Source organism: Aplidium turbinatum, chromosome 1, assembly GCF_918807975.1.
Source record: "Aplidium turbinatum chromosome 1, kaAplTurb1.1, whole genome shotgun sequence".
Taxonomy (NCBI): domain Eukaryota; kingdom Metazoa; phylum Chordata; class Ascidiacea; order Aplousobranchia; family Polyclinidae; genus Aplidium; species Aplidium turbinatum.
The window spans coordinates 44,611,083-44,617,082 of NC_137472.1; the positions used below are offsets into that span (position 1 = coordinate 44,611,083).

General features: G+C 36.6%; 1 pseudogene; it reads left to right on the top strand.

The window, feature by feature from the left end:
• The first annotated feature begins 2,607 nt into the window (after positions 1-2,607).
• Positions 2,608-6,000, top strand: LOC145766233 (uncharacterized; annotated as a pseudogene).

The window sequence follows — 6,000 nt, forward strand, 5'->3', positions numbered from 1 at the left end:
CTTTTCAACGATAGCAAATCTGTTGAAATTGAGCAAGAAATGAATAAATGGGAGACAATTAATTATCGTGAACATGCAGGGCGTGAACTGGAAGACGATCGATTCGCTATTGAAATGCATTGGGCGAAAGCTTCGTTGGGGGGCTGTCTTCGAACAACGATTACGCGCATATTAAATAAGATACAAAAATGAAAGTTAGCACTTCAATAAACAGTAACATGTTCTTTTATTTGGCTGTCGTTTAATGTTCTTATCATTTAAAATGAAGTTTTGATAATGGTTTGAATTTGCTCAAGTTTAGGTGGCCACCAGATGGAGCTAGTAGTATTTTGGGACTTGGTATTATTTTAGTTGGTTAGATCCTTGCTTTTGCTTTTCAACGATAGCAAATCTCTTAAAATTGAGCAAGAAATGAATAAATGGGAGACAATTAATTATCGTGAACATGCAGGGCGTGAACTGGAAGACGATCGATTCGCCATTGAAATGCATTGGGCAAAAGCTTCGTTGGGGGGCTGTCTTCGAACAACGATTACGCGCATATTAAATAAGATACAAAAATGAAAGTTAGCCCTCCAATAAACAGTAACATGTTCTTTTAATTGGATTTGATTTAGATTGTTTATCATTTAAAATGAAGTTTTGGTGATGGTTTGAATTTGGTCAAGTTTAGGTGGCCACCAGATGGAGCTAGTAGTATTTTGGGACTTGGTATTAATTTAGTTGGTTAGATCTATGCTTTTGCTTTTCAACGATAGCAAATCTGTTGAATTTGAGCAAGAAATGAATAAACGGGAGACAATTAATTATCGTGAACATGCAGGGCGTGAACTGGAAGACGATCGATTCGCCATTGAAATGCATTGGGCAAAAGCTTCGTTGGGGGGCTGTCTTCGAACAACGATTGCGCGCATATTGAATAACATATAACAATGAAAGTTAGCACTTCAATAAACAGTAACATGTTCTTTTATTTGGCTGTCGTTTAATGTTCTTATCATTTAAAATGAAGTTTTGATAATGGTTTGAATTTGCTCAAGTTTAGGTGGCCACCAGATGGAGCTAGTAGTATTTTGGGACTTGGTATTATTTTAGTTGGTTAGATCCTTGCTTTTGCTTTTCAACGATAGCAAATCTGTTGAAATTGAGCAAGAAATGAATAAATGGGAGACAATTAATTATCGTGAACATGCAGGGCGTGAACTGGAAGACGATCGATTCGCTATTGAAATGCATTGGGCGAAAGCTTCGTTGGGGGGCTGTCTTCGAACAACGATTACGCGCATATTAAATAAGATACAAAAATGAAAGTTAGCACTTCAATAAACAGTAACATGTTCTTTTATTTGGCTGTCGTTTAATGTTCTTATCATTTAAAATGAAGTTTTGATAATGGTTTGAATTTGCTCAAGTTTAGGTGGCCACCAGATGGAGCTAGTAGTATTTTGGGACTTGGTATTATTTTAGTTGGTTAGATCCTTGCTTTTGCTTTTCAACGATAGCAAATCTGTTGAAATTGAGCAAGAAATGAATAAATGGGAGACAATTAATTATCGTGAACATGCAGGGCGTGAACTGGAAGACGATCGATTCGCTATTGAAATGCATTGGGCGAAAGCTTCGTTGGGGGGCTGTCTTCGAACAACGATTGCGCGCATATTGAATAATATATAACAATGAAAGTTAGCACTTTAATAAACAGTAACATGTTCTTTTATTTGGCTGTCGTTTAATGTTCTTATCATTTAAAATGAAGTTTTGATAATGGTTTGAATTTGCTCAAGTTTAGGTAGCCACCAGATAGAGCTAGTAGTATTTTGGGACTTGATATTAATTTAGTTGGTTAGATCTATGCTTGTGCTTTTCAACGATAGCAAATCTGTTGAAATTGAGCAAGAAATGAATAAATGGGAGAGAATTAATTATCGTGAACATGCAGGGCGTGAACTGGAAGACGATCGATTCGCCATTGAAATGCAATGGTTTGCATGTGATCAAGTTTAGGTGGCCACTAGATGGAGCTAGTAGTATTTTGGGACTTGGTATTAATTTAGTTGGTTAGGTCTATGCTTGTGCTTTTCAACGATAGCAAATCTGTTGAAATTGAACAACAAATGAATAAATGGGAGACAATTTCCTTCTGGTGTGTTTCATTGCATTTCCAACCCGCATTTCCTCCTTCATAATAGTCCATTCCAATGTGTGTGACGTATTATGACGTCATCATTTTGTCTGGTTGACCAACAGGGCGTCTTGTGGAAGAGCACCCAAAATTTTGGAAAAAAAATAGACACCCATGATGTTAATACCAGCTTTGTTTAAATCCAGAAAACATGTCATTTGAATGTGTTCAATAAGTAAATACTGTAGTTCGGGTATAATTTTGTTATTTCATTTTAATTGTGATTGGTACAATAAGGGGAATGAAATATAATATAGGCCTCAGATTACCATATAGCCCCAGGTCCATCAAAACCTTAATCTGGCCCTGCTGATAAGACAATATGATCTGGTTAGCCTAGTCAACTAGTGCACAACTGTACCCAGGGTTAGATCTTAGCACTGGTCCTCTGGCCAATGTCTAGTGCGAGTTCCCCGCGAACCAGTATGAATCGTTTCGCACTGGTCCGACTGTCCAGTGCGAAAATATCATCGTATTATGTCGTTTGGTCGTTTAGAGTGAGTGATTATCGTTTGCGCTTCTCTTCAACCAACAAAACACGTGATTCGTGGGTGTTAAACGGTAAGAAAAAGGCAATCGCAACATTATGTGTTAAATCGTAAAAAAAAAGCAATTGCAACATCACATGACAGTGGATCATTCTCTGTCAAGTGATCCAGGCCATTTAACCCAATCTCTCAGATGTTCCTGAAATTTTGTGTGCTTGTAGAGTAAACAACGCTGATTCCAACACAATTTTTTTTTTTGAAATTAGTCAATAAATGACAAAGTTACGGACTTTCAAAATTTAGTGGTTTTGTAACTACTGAAACGGAAATTTTTATGAACATTAACGCAAAATATGGAATATCTTTCTTGTATTAAGTGGTGTTGTCATGAAACTTGGCATAATAATGCTATAAGTTATGTTTAAGAGGTTTTTAGCTGTTTTGACACTTTTAATCTTCGAATGGGTTAATTACGGGGGTCTCAGTCCAGGGGTGAGGGTGTGTGCATTCATGCGTAACACTAACTTTGAAAGCATATAGCATCCAGTGCATAGCAGCTAGAAAGTTGAGTAATAGCTCAAATGAAAGGTCTTGTTGAGGAGTTGCTTTGTTTTAAATGTTGCCATAACTTATTTCTTTGTTTTCAAGCTATGATGAATTGAAATACAAAAAATATTGTTGCAGATTTTTCTTAAAAAGTGAATGTAACCTATTGATTGTAAGAGTACTCTAGCTGTAAAATAACTTAAACTACACACTGAAGATGGAGACTTGTAGTGTTGGTGCCCTACTAAACACAGAATGTCACAAGAAGTCATATGCTACACAAAAGCAGGGTGTATTAGCTATGGACGATTTGCCTATCGATGAGAGAGAGCTACTGAATATTCGTGTTGCAGCAGAAACAGGATCGGAATGTTTTCTGCGTTGTATTTCTATTTTCCACAAGTACAGCTATCTTGACCGCTATTCAGCTCTAAAAACAAAATGTTGTGATCCATTTCACATTCACAGAAAACATCAAGAATAAAAGTTTGCGTCCTATATCCTTGGAATTTTATTATACCATCAAATCTCGACTCAGTCATTTGAATGTTGCTCCAGGAAATAAAATATGCATCAATTGCAAAGCAAAGATTCTAGAAGCCATAGAGCAAACTGCCGAGAACACATTCAATGAAGTTTCCAGTTCCACTGATAGCGAAATCGATGAAATCAAATGCAGCGTAAATTCTAATGAATCATTTAACAATATCAATGAAACTTTGCAACAAATTGGAGAGTCACCTATCAAATTACACAGTATTCCTTCAGCTAGTAAAGTAAAATATGGCAAGAGAAAACTAGACCTAATTAATCATTCATTTCGTGCAAAAATATCTAATGCGCTAAGTTTTGATGATGCAAAACTGCAGGAGGAATGTGACAGCACCAAGAACAACGATAATGAAAACAAAAATAAATCATTTGAAGATATGATTTTTAAAATGAAACAAAAAATTAACAGTGATTGCACTAGAGCTCAAAAAATTCAAGTTCTAACAATGGCACCTAGTAACTGGTCTAGAAAAAAGATTGCAGAAGAGTTTTTTGTTAGCGAACGAATGGTTAGGATAGCTTGTTTGGTTGAAAAATCCAGCGGTATTTGTTCATTGCCATTGCCTCGCAAAGGAAAATCTTTTTCAGAAGATGTTGTTGAAAAAGTAAAGCAGTTTTATCAGAATAATGAAAATACCAGAGTGATGCCTGGGATGAAGGATCGCATTAGCATAAGAAAGAACCAATACGAACAAAAGAGGTTACTACTGTGCACGTTAAAAGAGCTTTATGTAGCATTTAAAGACCAAAACCCAGAAACGAATATTGGATTTTCAACATTTTGTACTCTGAGGCCAAAATGGTGTGTCGGTGCTGGAGCATCAGGGACACATTCTGTCTGTGTATGTACTATACACCAGAACGTTGCCCTTTTGTTGCATTCTGCTCAAATCGAAGAAACATACAAAGAGCTAATTGGACTTGCAGTTTGTAACGTGAACAATAAAGAATGTATGCTACAACGATGTGACCAATGCCCTGGTGTGGAAGTAATTCGACAACTTGTCAGCAACAAATTTGAAGACACAAATGAAGAAATTTCTTTTAAACAATGGACTACTGTCGATCGAACTGAACTAACATCACAACAGTTACCAGTTACAGAATTTATTGAATTACTTATTTCTAAAATTTTGAAACTAATACCACACCACTTCATTTCTCATGCACAGTCTTCCTATTTAAAACAGAAAAAGAATCACTTGATAGAAGCACAGCTATTGTTTTAATGGACTTTGCTGAAAACTATGCATTTCATGTCCAAGATGAAGCCCAGGGTTTCCACTGGACTCACCAAACATGCACCCTGTCGTGTGTTACTACAAAACTGATGATAATGAATTGAAACATACGAGTATCTGCTTTCTTTCTGAAGAATTACAACATGATGTTGTGATGGTCTACCTAACTTAGAAGAAAACGATTGAATTTCTGAGACTAAAGATCCAAAATCTCCAAAGTGTAGAATACTTTACTGATGGGTGTGCAGCACAATATAAAAACAAAAAATCTTTTTGTAACCTCTGCCAACATGAAAATGATTTTGGTGTTAAAGCAGTTTGGTCTTTTTTTGCCACCAGCCATGGTAAATCACCTTGTGATGGCATTGGTGGCACCGTTAAACGTAGTACTGCAATGGAGAGTCTTAGAAGACCATTAAGCAATCAGATCACTAATATTACTGCTATGATCACACATTGCACAGAAAAATTGCCAAATATCTCATTTTTTCAACTTTCTAAACAAGAAGTGGATAATTTTAGAATACAACTTAATGATCGATTTATTCACGCTACGACCATCAAAGGAACTCGTGGATTCCACTACTTCAAGCCACTCAACTCTGGGAGATTAGGGATGAAAAGAGTAAGCAGTGATGCACAATTTGCTTTGGTGACAACATCACAATCAGATTCAACTATATCTTCACCACTGCAAATAGCGGAAGGTCAATTTGTTTGCATTGTGTATGACCAAAAATGGTACATTGGTGTTGTGAAAAAAGTTGATGGAATAAACGATGACGCCTTAGTTGAGTGCATGCACCCAAATGGTCCTTCTCGATCATTTCATTGGCCACAACATGAAGATGTTTGCTGGGTTCCCTTCTAGCATGTTCTGTGCATGATTGATGTTCCCACGCTTGCTACCACTCGAGGGCAATATCACCTTTCAGCTGGATCCAAAGAAAAATTACACACAAAATGGTTGTCTTTCCAAAATAAATCATGA